The sequence below is a fragment of the Piliocolobus tephrosceles genome, chromosome 1 (assembly GCF_002776525.5).
Source record: "Piliocolobus tephrosceles isolate RC106 chromosome 1, ASM277652v3, whole genome shotgun sequence".
In the NCBI taxonomy this organism is placed as follows: Eukaryota; Metazoa; Chordata; class Mammalia; order Primates; family Cercopithecidae; genus Piliocolobus; species Piliocolobus tephrosceles.
The window spans coordinates 217,841,789-217,856,645 of NC_045434.1; positions in this window are offsets into that span (position 1 = coordinate 217,841,789).

Sequence of the window (14,857 nt, forward strand, 5' to 3'; positions counted from 1 at the left end):
TTTTTTTTTTTTTTTTTTTGAGACGGAGTCTTGCTCTGTCCCCCAGGCTGGAGTGCGGTGGCCGGATCTCGGCTCACTGCAAGCTCCGCCTCCCGGGTTTACACCATTCTCCTGCCTCAGCCTCCCCAGTAGCTGGGACTACAGGCGCCGGCCACCTCGCCCAGCTAGTTTTTTAGTATTTTTTAGTAGAGACGGGGTTTCACCGTGTTAGCCAGGATGGTCTTGATCTCCTGACCTTGTGATCCGCCCACCTCGGCCTCCCAAAGTGCTGGGATTACAGGCTTGAGCCACCGCGCCCAACCCATTAGTGCTTTGATAACCTGCAGGACCCCAGGAGGAGGGAGTCCAGCAGTGGCGGCAGCAGCTGACGATGCCCCTTCTCCAGGTGACAGCGTCAGGTCAAAGGGACGGCTCCTTGCCCTCCACCCAGGGCAAGACCAGGAGGAAGCGCACCTTGCCTGCTCAGGTCCAAACACAGTAAAGACGGGTGACATTGCTGAGCCAGACAGGCAGTGCTTTGCAGAACGAATGTCCCTCACCTCATTGCTGTTGAGCGCACTGACCATTGCCAGGCTGGCCACAGGCCCTCTTCTCCACCAGTAAACAGGCAGTGGTGAGGCTGCCTGTCTGTGTGCCAGGCAGGGGCCCGGGGACAGCTGTGGGAAGAAATGCGATGGTTAGAGAAGGTAACTGCAGAGGCCACGCTCACCCTGCCTCCAGCCAGCCCACACCCAGCCAGGGCGTGCAGACGAGCTGAGAGGCACGTGAGGGTGACAGGCAGAGGCGCACCTGGGGGCCCACCAAGTTTTCACCTCCCCTTGTTCTCTTCTCTGTGGGTCCTTTCCCTGCCAGCTCCCTCGGATTAGGTGCAGTGAGGGCCAAGGGGCTGGGGAGAAGGAATGAGGTCAAATGCACTGGGAGACCTGGGGTGGGAATTGTCCCTTGGCGGTCCTGAGAAGGTGGGAAGCCTCCTGTGCCTGGGACTCCTAGCCTCCTCAGAAGGGGTGAAGCTGGATTCCCCACTGCACACTGGGATGGTTCCTCTCATAGCCTCTGCACATGCTCGGCTCATAGAGGCAGGATGTCAGGGGGCCAGCGCCTCTCTACAAAGTATCACACACTGAGTGTCTTAAAACAACAGGAATTTCCTCTCTTACAGTTCCGGAGGCCAGAAGTCCACAATCTAAGTGTGTGTAGGGCTGGTCCCTTCTGAGGCTGGGAGGGAGAAACTTCCCCAGCCTCATCCAGCTGCTGGTGGTTTGCTGAAATCTCCCGCGTTCCTTGGTTTGAGGTGACAGCACCTGGTCTCTGCCCCATAGTCATGTGGTCTTCTCCCTGTGTGTTTCTAGATGTTTTCTTCTTATAAGGACTCCAGTCATTGGATTAGGGCCCACCCTCATCAGTATGACCACATCTTAACCAGTTACATCTGCAAAGACTCAATCCCCAAATCAGCTCATATTCTATGGTCCCAGGCAGGTGAGAAAGTTATGGGGTCATTATTTGACCCACTAAAGTCGCTGTCACCCTGACAACAAATGGGTGGATACAGTGAAGGCTGAAGAAGGAACAACAAATGGGTGGATACAGAGGGGTTGGAGAAGGCTGGTGAAGTTGGGCTGGGCTCCATGTCTGTGCCCCAAGTGTTTCCTGGCCTCACCTCCCACCCCCACAGCCTGCAGTGGCTGAGAGACACCAGTGTCCCCCCGGCCAGGGGGCTCTTTCCCTGACAGCCCATCAGGCGTGTGTTCAGATGCCTTGGTCCACTGGGCCAGCTTCTCTGCAGTCCCTGCCCCCACCTCGGTGGAGAAATCCATGAGGACTCCCTGTCTTCATTTCTGGGGCTGCCTGCACCCCATCTTCCCTTGACTTCCAGTGCCCAATGCCTGGAAAGTTCTCAAGAAATACTTGATGAACAAATAACAAATAAGTAAATGGATAATCTCCTTCCCAGTGAGAGGCCAGACCCCCCTTGGCCTCACCTGCCCATGCCCCACATTTAGCCCACCCCAGATCCTAGGGTTCCCACCCACTTACCACTCCCAAACCCTTCCGGTCCCCTGCAGCTCCCTGCCTCTTCACACCCAAGACCTGCCGTCTCTCCCACAGGACCACCGATCAAGCAGAGAAGGAAGGCGGGTGCTGGAAACAGGAAGGAGGAGAGGAGAAGACATTTCATGACTGACACAGGAGTGTGAAGTCCCTGGTTCGCACCCTGGCAAAGCATGGGGAAGGTACAAGAGAGGCTGCGTGGATGGAACCTCTGTCCCAGTCAAATCCCATGCCTGGAGGACTCCTCAGTATCTTATTTATTTCTCACCACAACCCCAGGAAGCTGGGGCCCAATCGCTCTCATTTCCCAGATGAGGAAACTGAGGCTCAGTTGTCCTCTAAGGCCAGCAGCTGTTGAGTAGCTGCATCAGGATCTGCATCCCCACATCCAGCCTCTGAGACACTGCTGAAAGAGAGGGGCATGGAACGTGTGGGAAGGTGGCCTTTCTACAGGGAGTCAGGGCAGAGCCCAGCAGCAGAACTGGCTGTGGAAAATGAACAGGGTTGACTTGTGGGAAGGACCATCTTCCCTTGTTTTCATCCTTTCTCTGCAGCCTGACTCTGAACTTTTGTGACTTCTCAGCCCAGATCTCCAAGTTAGAATGCTGGACCTGGCCCAACAGACCTGTCATAACTGTGATATGGTTTGGCTGTGTCCCCACCCAAATCTCATCTTGAATCGTAGCTCCCATAATTCCCTTGTGTTGTAGGAAGGACCCAGTGGGAGATAATTGAATCATGGAGGCAGTTTCCCCGATACTGTTCTCAGGGTAGTAAGTCTCAGGAGATCTGATGGTTTTATAAGGGGCAACCCCTTTCACTTGGTTCTCATTCTCTCTTGCCTACCACCTTGTAAAATGTGTCTTTTACCTTCAGCCATGATTGTGAGGCCTCCCCAGCCACGTGGAATTGTGGCTCTTTTTCCTCATAAATTACCCAGTCTTGTGTATGTCTTTATCAGCTGCATGAAAATGGACTAATACAAACTGGTTGGTGAACTGAGTTCACAGAAACTGCAAAGGAGACAGAGACAGAGAGAGAGAGATGAAGAGAGAGAAGGAGGGAGGGAGGCAGGAGAGAGAAGGGAAGGAAGGAGAGGGAGAAATGGAGTCTTTTCTTCTTTTGTTTGTTAATTCGGTGACAGTAGCAGCAGCATATCTTGGGATAAATCTGCCTCCTTGGTCACTAGAAACTTCCTCTGGACCCCTCTCCAGGAGTGAACCAGCAGAATGGCCCTGCAGGCAACACAGTGACAATTGGTGGCAAATTATATCGCCTGAGCTCCCATTACCTGCTTCTGCGGTTTGGAATGTGAAGTCAACCAGAAGAGCTGATTGTGTTCTGTTTCTTAATATAGATTCATGGATATGTTTTCAATGCTAAGAAAAAAATCTTTCATGTTTGGGTTTTTTTTTAAGATGGAGTTTCACTCTGTCATCCAGGTTAGAGCGCAGTGGCATATTCTCGGCTCACTGCAGCCTCTGCCTCCCAGGTTCAAGTGATTCTCCTGCCTCAGCCTCCCGAGTAGCTGGAATTGCAGGTGCCCACTACCATGCCCGACTAATTTTTGTATTTTTAGTAGAGACAGGGTTTTACCATGTTGGCCAGGCTGGTCTTGAACTCCTGACTTTAGGTGATCTGCCCACCTTGGCCTCCCAAAATGCTAGGATTACAGACATGAGCCACTGCACCCAGCCAAGGGGGTTTTTAAAGAATGCCTAAGAGTCTATAAGGAAGTGAAGGTGAGTGAATCAGCCCAGGCTGTCACCTGTGTGCGACACAGGGGATGGGAGGAGCCTGCTCTGCACTTGGCTTTTGACTTGGTTCTCAAGTGCTTGCCTTTGCCTGAGAGGCTGACCCACAGCCCTGGTGGGGTATGCAGGGCTGGGCCAATCATCACGCAACTACCCTGCTGGGAGGAACGGCTATTGTTTGCCGAGGCCGCCTGTATGGCCTTCTCACATTGCCCTCCCCACAGCCAGAGAAACATCATCATCCCATTCTACAGATGAGGAACGTGAGACTCTGAGGGGCTCTGGTACTGAGCCGGTGACGGCATGAACTGCGTATTTCCTTGGTGTTTCTGACAGTGAAGCCCATTCTCTACCCTCCAGCTGCACAAATCAAGATTCCAGTCTTGTTTTCCCCCATGACATTGGAGCAGTGATATGAACCCCTCAGTCTACAAGGTGGCTGTGACTCTCAGGTGAGAGGATCTGGCTCTCAGATGCTTGTGCAAGTTCAGCTGAAAGGTGAAACTGCTGAAACAAAAGCTCTTAAGCAACAGCACACAGTGAGTGCTCCCGATCAACAGACAGCTCTGCTCCACTCAGTCACTCAGGAACCCAGGCAGACAGCAGCTCTCATTTGCTGAGCTCTTACTGGCACCGAGCTCTTACCGGCACTGTGTTCCGGCACTGTGCTAGGTGTTCCGCCACTCACAATGTACAGACCCGGTGCCACTAAGACTGACATACTCTTGCACATGGGTGGGTATATAGCACGGTCCCAAGGCCCTATGAACACTGCATACTCCCTGCCTCTGCAAATGAAGAGTGGTGACAATGGACACCAGGCCTGTGGATCCTGCCAGTTGTTAAATATCCTAGGTGTTGACCTTGCCCTCCTGGCTCATTGGCTCCTCATGCTACTCTCAGAAGTGCATGCTACTGTTACCTTCCACTTTACAAAGGGAGAAGCAGGATCCAAGTAACTGGGGAGCTCACCAAGCCCCCGCAATGATGGGGTGGAGCAGCAGGGTCACCCAGGCCTCACTGCATCACAGACCCTTGCTGGCTCTGCTGGGTGGCCTCTCTGTAGCCAGGGAGTGGGAAGGGCTTTCCTCTTGCCTGGTTCCAGGCCAGAGTCACAGCCTGGCTCCCAGCTGACTGCAGCAGGAGTAACACAGTGGGGTGAGCCATGATTGATGGGCATCCTGCCTTATCTGCCAATCACCTCTAGGTCAGAGACAGGCCCTAGAGAAAGAAAGAGAAGGACAGGACCAGGTGAGGCAGGCTATGGGCACAGGTGAGGCTGCAGGTGTACCCCAAGACCTGCAGCCCCCTCCACCTCTTACCCACCTACTCCAGAGGCTCCCAAATCCCCCCATGCTGCTGTGTGCAGATCCCACACCACATGCAGGGGGTGCAAGCAGCTGCTGCCACAGATAACTCCCTTGCAGGCCCCTCGCAGCACAGCTGGGGACAAGGGTCCTTTGTCAGACAAGTCTAACCCCATCAGCCCTGCCTGGGAAACCCTGTGAGCCTCATGGGACTCATCATGGCCATTGTCCTTGCCAGCCTCCTGACACTGCCTTCTCCCTGAAGCCACTTGGCCTTGATTACCAAGCCTGTGGGTGCCCTGCAGTCACATGCTGAGTGAACCCCTGAAAGGCTACCCAGGAGGCAGGCTCAGGGCAGCAGCAGCTGGCAAGCAGCTCACCAGGAGCACAGCTTCCAGGGCACCAGGGAGGCCAGCCCCTTGATCCACTGGGCTGCACCTTGCTGGCCTCGGCTGCCCCTGGCTGCCTCTGGTGTCCATCCTGATTTTCCCCTGTGGAGGCATTTCCCCAAATAATGTACCTTCCATCTTATACTTGAAGAAGGGGTGCCACCAGCCATCAGGGTGGAAGCAGGTAAACCTGAGAAGGAACACACCTGGCCACTCACCGGCTGTGTGAACTGTGCACGCTACTGGACCCTCCGGGACTCAGTCTGCCCACCTGTGAAATGGGGACAGTCACACCCGCCATTCTGGATGGGAGTGAGGACAACAGACAACATGTTATGCCCCTGAAGCACAGCGCGGGCTCGAGAAACAAGCCATCCTGAATGTCGCAGATGGTGGCCTCTGCGTGTCATGGAGGACCAGGAGGCAGCATGGCAACAACTGTTTTCATATTTGGGAGCAAAACCCAATGGAAGACTTCAGCCTTTTCTGGCCCTGAGCAAGGGCACATGTCTGTTCTAATGAGGCGCACAGCCTAAGGAAGGGGCTTAGAAGGAGTCAGCAGGGCCGGGGTGACTGCCCTGGACCGAGGCTGTTACCAGAGCGTGAGAGTCCTCTCTGCAGGGGGCAGAGCTCACGGCTCCTCAGGAGGAGGTAAGGATCCTTTCAGGGGGTTTTCTTAGGTTCCGCCTTATCATCCTCTCTGGCCCCTGCCCTGAGCCCTCGAACACAAACCAGATCCAGTCTCTGCCATTTCCCGGGCTCAGGTGGGACAATGGGTCAGGGTCGGAATTGCCTGCCCAGGCTCTGAGGGAGTTAGAGGGATGCTGTCCCCGGGGGGAAGTGCAGGAGGCACAAATGTTCTGGATCCAGAGGGACCAAGGGTGGCTCCTGGCTCCCTGCTTCCCACCAGGCCCTGAGAGTCCCCATCCTGGGAAAAGCAGGGGAAGGGGGGCTACTGGACCCCACTGAGAGAAGCAACGCTCATCAAAGGCGCGAGCAGCCTGCTGCCCTGGAACTCTGAGTACTGTAGACCGGAGCTGCAGGGTGGCCCCTCCGAAGCCAGATCCACGTCCTGGAGCTTGTGGGTGTGACCTTATTTGGGACACAGGTGTTTACAGATGTCCTGAGGTTAAGGATCTCGAGATGCGATCATATTGGATCATCCCCATAGGCCTTAGTCCAGTGATAGGTGTCCTTGCAGGAGAAAGCAGAGGGTGGTTTGAGGCAGACAGAAGGGAAGTGAAAGGAGGAGAAAGCACCATGTGGAGAAGAGGTCGAAATCGGGCAATGCAGCCACGAGCCAAGGAACGCCAGGGTCCACCAGAGGCTGAAAAGGCAGCAGGGACCCTCCCCAGGGTCCTTGGAAGGAGCATGGGCCTGTCCACACCTTGGTTTCAGACATGTGGCCTCCAGGACTGAGAGAGAAGACATTTTTGTTGTGTTAAGTCACCCTGTTTGTGGGGAGTCACTGTGGCAACCACGGAAAACTAACACAAGAACTGAATAAAAATAAAAACAGCCTCTGGCTCCCCGGGATCAAGATTGGGACTGGATGTGGGAAGGGCCGTGGCTGCCGCCACCACAGGCCTCCTCCTCTGAGCATCGGTGGGTACAGGGTCCCTTGGGGACCCCATCAGCCTCGCAGTTTCCTGCCCCAGGACCCAGGAGGAGAGGGGAGGCTCAATGTCTCTTCTGTGGAGGCCACCAGCTTCTGACGTAGCTCCCAAAGATCCTGCTTCCCACTGTCCTTCAAACTGAGTGCAAACTCCCTCAGGGCCTGAGGGGCTGGCGGGTGACCCTGACTCCCCATCTCCATATCATTCACGGTCATGTTGGCATCCATTCTACAAAACCTCCCAGTTTGAGGCCTCTCCCTAAGGTGTCTCCCCATCCCCATCTCCCACCCCGACCCTCTTTTCTGCCAAATTGCTCTGCTTTCCCTTCCAGAACAGCCCGATGCTCCCACCCCAGCCCAGGGGTCTTCAGCCCTCACCGCAGGTGAACGTCACGCAGACATTGGTTGGGTCACTCGCTTGCTGTCCGTTCACCTCCTAAAATGTAGTTCTTTGTCTCTTTCATGGCATCTGACAGCAGCACCCACTGCAGCGCAGGACAGACACGGCACGGCACAAACAACCACGGATGGTGGCTTCAGGTATCGCCCTGGGGATGAGACCCGGCCTGAGGCCTGGCCCTGCCCTCCTCTCAGCCAGCACATGGTCTCCCCAGACTCCACCTCATCTCTGTTGGAACAGACAGCAAACCCATGCCAATGGCAAATCCATACCAAAGGCCTTCCAGAGAGAAGCAAGACAGGTCCCAGACACCGCCCCCACCCCATTTCATGACAGTCCCTGCATCTGCCCCCACGCTTCAGATACAGACAAACTGGAAAGACAATGTTCTGAGCTGACTCAGGAAACCTACAGGGGAGGAAGGAAAATTTTTCCCTTCTGTTTTTTATTTATTTTGAGCTGGGGTCTCACTCTGTCTCTCAGGCTGGAGTGCAGTGGTGTGATCAAGGTTTATTGCAGGCTTGAACGCCCAGGCTCAAGAGATCCTCCCACCTGTGCCTCCCACAGTGCTGGGATTACAAGTGTGAGCCACCACACCTGGACTTGCTTCCTTAGGTGTCGACCTTAGGCAAACCGCCCAGATTCATTCATTCAATTACTCATTCGTTTAATTTACTCATCTTTCATTCATTCACTTCACAGACAAGCCTGGAAAGGAAACCACAAGCCCAGCTGAGTGGGTATGCTCCAGTCTGAATATCCGTCCTCTCCGGAACCCGTGTTCAAACTTAATCCCCAATGCAGCAGTGTTGAGAGGTGGGGCCTTCACTCGGTGATTGAGTCATGAGAGCTCTGCCCCCATGAGCTGATTCACCCGTTCATGGATTCGTGGATTCGTGGATTATCAGGAGAGTGGGACTGGTGGTCTTACAAAGACGAGGAAGAGAGACCCTGCCAGCCCCTGCCAGGCCATGCCCTGCACAATCTCAGGGCTCTGTGGGGTCCCTACTAGCATGAAGGTCCTCATCAGATGTCAGCCCCTCAGCCTTGGACTTCCCACCCTCCAGAACTGTAAGAAATACATTCATTTTCTTTATAAATGACCCACTTTTAGGTATTCTGTTACAGGCGACAGACAGTGGACTAACACAGGGTGCTAGACGACAGAGATGCTTCATCAGTGCAGCAGGGTGAGCCCTGGGGCCCGGCACAGAGCTGAGTACCTGCCAGGATAACCTCCCACAGGCCCCACCCAGCTGGGTGTCATCACCCCCGTTTTGCAGGCAGAGGGACCCAAAGTACATGATGGTCTAGGATCCTGCCCCAAGGAGTTCGGGTTTAAGTATAAGCAGAGGGCTCAGAGCCTGCACCTGTTGCCACTGTCTGGGGGTGGCCACCTGCCAGGAGTGACCTTTCCATCCACCCTGTGGACTCCAGGGTGGGGAGCAGCTCTGACTGGTCCCTGCACCAATCGCCTTCGACCTAAGGGATGGGGTGGAGGTCAGCGAATGTGGCTGCAGGGCCCCTCATAGGTGATGCGGGTGGGGGCATCACAGATGACCAGGAGGGAGGGGCCCTTGTGGGGGTGAGGGCAGCCCAAGGCGCCCACTTCGGGTGCTCCCAGCTTCCTCCCCTTACCCTCCCACCTCCTTCCACATTTTCCCTTTTACACAACTGGCTCCATTATTTTGTCTTTTTTGCTTTTTTATTTACATTTTCACATTTCCCCTTCACATCTAGGTCCCCAGTGTGCAGGACGGAGGCCAGGCTCAGCTGTGGCTAATCTAAAATGTCATTAATATAAATTGGGGCTAATTACTTAGTTCCCTTAGGCAATCCCTAGCCGAGCTCCGGCGACAGAGGCCTTCTGGAAAACAGAAGGACGCCTCCACCAGAAGGGGCCAAGGCTTCCTGCAGAAAGCTCAGCAGTGCCCAGTTCCTGCAGTCCATGGGTCATCTCTGGAACAAGGTGCTCTGAAGGCTTCTGTCCCTCTTGCTGCACAGGGCAGCAGAGTTTGACACAGGTCTCTCTTCCTCGTGTTCGATACAGAGTTTGACACAGGTCTCTCTTCCTCGTGTTCCATACAGAGTTTGACACAGGTCTCTCTTCCTCATCTTTGTTACAGAGTTTGATACAGTTTTTGGTTCTCTGGGGCAGAATGACCACAGGACAGGAGCACTGAGCACCAGAGCCCCATGACTGAGCCCCCTGCCCACCAGCCCTCTGCAGCTGCAGCTGGTGAGAACCCACTTTCTTCTTCAGAGCCTCCCTCTCTGCAAACTTCCAAGGTCATATAGTTATCAGATCAGGTTTGAGGTGAGATGTGACTCCAGGGAGAATGCTCAGTGCAGAGAGACACTGGGGAAGGCCCTTTTCCCCAGATCCTTCCAGCTAAAGTGAGCTGGCATCTGAGCAGAGGGCTGGGGCTCCTCCCTCAGGCAGGAGCCCACGACTGGCTTCTGGCACCCAGTAGGCACCAAACAAATGCTCTCTCTGTCCATCACGACATCAAACACTGGCCACAAGCCATCGGAGCTGAAACTTTGGGCCACGGTACATAGATGACTTAACAGGCATTGGGCCTGCATACCAACTAACAGCTCTTAGGTAACTCCTTAAAGAAGAGTAAAACAGCATTTAAAGATTAAAGGCAATGGTGAAAATGCCGAGAGATGGATGGTGTCTGTGAACCCTCACAGGCCCCCTAGAGCGGGCTTGATGAAGATGACTTGAACCCTAGACAACCCTGCAGCTGTTCTCGGCTTGCTCTTCCCTCCCACCATCCCAGCCCACCGTCTGGGGCTGCAGGAGTCACAGGCAGCAAAGACCAGCATTGAAGAGTTTCTCACTGAAGCCACTTGCAGAGTCTGTGGTACGGCAGGTTGTTCAAGTCTGGGAACTTCAGTGTCTCAACTTGTGGGGAAAGATAGAGGAGCTGCCTGTCGCACTGGACTTTAGGGAACCTTTACATGATAATGCAACTTTGGATGGAGTTTCTAAATATTTCCAATATGCATTATTGATTTCCTGCTCCAATCAGCAAAGAAAAAAGGCATCTCAAGTGGAGAAAGAATGAAATCTGGAACACCGAGCCATTTCCCATGGAACCATCTTCTTAAACAATTCCATTGTCTTATTCTTGGCTTTCAAATCATGCTCTTGGCCATCTGTGGCCTTTCCTGGTCTGTGAAGAAGGTGAAGAGCTATTTTCAGTCCATCTCTCATTTGAAATGCTTGTCTGGGCATGGTCCCCCTGGCTTCCATGTGGAAAGTGGAACGTAGCTTCCTCTGCCCTCTTCCTCATGCTGCTCAGAACCCTGGAAAGATGAAGGTCCTGGTCTCGACCTCACTGTCTGTGGAGAGAACTCCCTGCCCCTGTGAACAGAGCCTATCAGCACGCGGGTCCCTGAGGGACCTGTGCACCACAGCCCCATCAGGATGTGTATGCTAGGCGGACACACCGTTGGGACTGACCACATGTGGCTTTTCAAGTCTTCAGTGAAGCTCACAGAAGCATCACTGGCCATGCAAAAATTCGTCACCTATAACGTGGACCTGGGTGTCCTCAGCTTTTCTCCCACAAGGTGAACTTCATCCAGCCATGCAGCGAGAGGCGGGCTGATGTGCACACACACACACACTGGGAATGACATTTACACCCGCCGTGTTCAACAGCATCCTGGGATGAGGGAATGTTGCCATCATCATCCCATCCCCTCTAGCATGATCGACAACTTAACTTCGCAGTTGGTTTTTTCACACTTCTCAGCAGCAGCCTGATGTGCACCTCTCATTGCCTTGTGCTGTGCAGTTATGAACAACGCCTTAGTTCTGATCTCTGTTCACAGTTGACAAAATGTATTACTCATCAGTTTTGTGCCGGGAAACCTAATTTAGCGTTTGTCAACAACGGCTCACTTGGCTGACCAGAGCCTCCACTCTGCTCTTCGGAAAATGCTCTGAAACTTCCACGGTGTCACTCTTTGAAAGTCTTGTAAGAGATCACAGCGGGATGACAAAGAGCAATGGAGTCACTATCCCAGCAAGTTTCGGCTTTCAGGTACTCTCCGCTGTAGTCTTCTAAGCTTTTCCTATTTGCTTCATACGCAAAATCTTCCTGGACTTGCCCCAGCAGGGGCGCAGATTGCAGGATGGCTTTCTATATTTGTACCGGAATCAGACACACACTATTTACATTGTTTCAGTTATTCTGAGCTGTGCTGTTTATGTTTCCATTTGTATCACTAATTTTACGCTTTACCTCACCACTTTTGAACCATGGATCTATGTTTGTGAACTGGGAACAGATTACATCACCCAGCAAAAGTAAGAAAAAGCACAAATGTTTACAAACGTAGAATAACATGCCAATTCTTTCTGGATGTGATAACCCACGAGTAGGCGCCCTGTTGGACTTTGCTGCAGGGAGCCAGCCAGCCCAGACGTGTGGTTCATGCCCAGCCTTTGATTGTTATTAAAGACATCATGCGATTTCTGTGAAACATGTAAGCGAAGTTGTTTCATGGCTTTTATCCTGAAACAACCAATGACCTAGCAGGCAGAGTGGTTGCCAGGGTCCGCCAGGGTCTGCCAGGGCGTCAGCAGACACCCACAGAGAAATGTCCATCTTGCCCAAGGCTGTGGGCGGCTTAGGGCTGGGGCCGTGCATTGTTTCATCAGAAGCATACATATCGTGGACGTAAGGGAACAACATCCTAGGACGAGCCAAGCTGGGCAGACAGAGACCTGAGTTCAAGTCCAGTGGCCTGAGGGCAGGCCAGTGGGACGGCCCCTCTTGGCTTCCATCTTCTCTGCTGCAAAACAGGAATGAGGCCTGCTTTGTGCTTGAAGGGATGTAATGAGATCACGTGTTCACAATTCCCTACACAGGGTGAGCATTCACTCCTGGCTGCTGTTAGCACTTATTATTATACAATAGCCAATTGTTAATAATATTAATCACTCAGAAACTCATCTTACGAAGAAAATATCTGCCTAGCACCATCCTGCTTTCCTGAAGAGCACCCATTGTTTTGCTCTCATGAACCAGATCGGTCCCTGTCTCCTGTCTCTTCAGCAAGCTGGAAGTTAGAAAGTGGAGTTGGCTCCCATCCACCCCAGGGAGGAACGCACAAGCTTCCAACCAGCCCTCATCTCCTTGGTCCATATAGAAATCTGGATGCAAAGGCAACCCGCTGGGTGCAGCAGATGAAACCACTCACTGACAGTTTACTTCTGGCTTACTGCGTGTTTCTCTCTGGTTAAATATTCATTATGTGTTTTTATTTATTATTTACGAGGCACAGGGGAGAGTCTGAGTCTGATTTCAGTTTCACAGATGGGATCAGCTACATGAATTTTCCTTATTCTCCAGGAGGCCAGCTCCTGGCACAGACTCTAATGACAAAACAGCCAGACACCAGTCCTCAGTCTCCCTCCCGCCCACTGCCCCATGAGACCCCTTTCTTCTGCTTCCTGATGCAGCTGTCACCTTCCAGGGCAGCAAGGAAGCAGCGCATGGAGTCCAGGGACAGTGGGCCCTCCCTGTCCCCAATGCTAAGGTGCTCCTCCTGCTCCCACCCCATGTGTACCCAAGTTAGAATAAAAAGCAAAGCTTTCTCCCCGAAAGGTGTTCATGATGTCACTTTTGTCTCAGGAGTATTTGGGTCCCCATTCTTCACCTCTCCATTTAAATTGATTAATTGTCCTTTAAAAATGAACCCGGAAAATAAATTGCCTAATAAAATAAATTATCTTGTACTCTGTGATGCCCAAAATCCACTGAAACCTGAGAAGGACCTAATGAAGCAGCAAAGAAATGACTAATGCAGGAAATACACTTAATAAAGAATAATTGATCAGTGAACGCAGGCTCCTCACGCTCCACCAGGGCTTCCCTCGGAGAAGCTCAGATTCCTCTCACTCCGGAGGCAGTCCCAGGACAACAGCAGGAGCCTGATGGACAGGGCAATTAGATATTTTCTGTGAGTCGCCACCCCCCAGCCTCCCTTCCCCAGTGAAGGATGGTTCTCTGACTATGGATGGAGTCAGCTGGGAGGACGGTCCTGGAGCAGCAGCCTTCAAGCCTGTGCCCCCTCCTCCAGGGACTCTGATGTTGACCCTGGCAGGTGGCCAGGACTTCAAAGCCAGTGTGGCACCCCCAGCCCAGCGGCGTCCCCAGCCTCACAAACGGACCATTTGGAAGCAAGCTGTGAAGGGGCCAAGGTGATATGTGGGGGCAGTTTTCCCTCCAGGAAGAACAGACTCCCTCAGGGAGGGGCAGGGACCATGCCCCTGGCCAACCCTGCGTCCAGCCTGTTGGGGCAGGACTGTGTCCACCGTTTGCTGAGCAATGAAGACCTGGGAAGAAAGGCCATCCGCACCCAGCCCAACAGACTGGGCAGCCTCCTGAGGATGGCAGCCTCTGATACACGGCCACAGAGAGGAGTTCTGGATGCTTGTGGGAAGAGGTGGAGTCAAAACAACAAGTGCTGAGTGAAAGGCAGACGCAGCATCCGTGTGGAGGGGTCAGACACCCCATGACCAGGCATGGCATTCCTGGAGGGGACGTCCTGCCCTCACTCTGGGCACATCTGTTGGACACAGGCTGAACTGTGGGGTGGAGAAGAGCTCATAGTGGGACCTTTGGAGACAGGAGCACAGACCCATGGACATGCGGGCACAGTGAACCAGCAGGGGAAATGGGAGACAGGAGCTGCTTGTTACCGAGAGCCGATTAACGAGAGCCGAGCTTGTACCTGACACTGCACCAGGTGCGTCACCTGCACTCTTTCATTTGATTCTCATACCAACCCTGGCCAGCCAGAGCTGCTGGGCCATTCCCCAAGGCCCCAGAGCACTGGGCTTCTTACCCATGGTATTTTCATGCCACGTATCACATTGCTCAAACACCCACATCACGTGTCCATCCTTCCATACTTTCATCCATCTATCCATCTGATACAGCTGGACGTTTGTGTTGAAATGTAATCCCCAGTTTTGGAGGTGGAGCCTGGTGGGACATGATTGGATCATGGGGACAAATCCTTCATGAATGGCTTAGTGTCATCTCCTTGGTGATAAGTGAGTTGTCTCTCTCTGAGTTCACATGAAATCTGGTTGTTTAAAAGAGTGTGGCTCCTCCCCCCTCACTCTCTTGATCCTGCTATTGCCATGTGACCTGCTGGCTCCCCATTGCATTCCACCATGATTGGAAGCTCCCTGAGGCCTCACCAGATCCTGAGCAAATGCCAGCACCACACTTTCTGTAAAGCCTGCAGAACCATGAACCAATTAAGCCTCTTTTCTTTATAAATGACCCAGCAGCCTCAGGTATTTC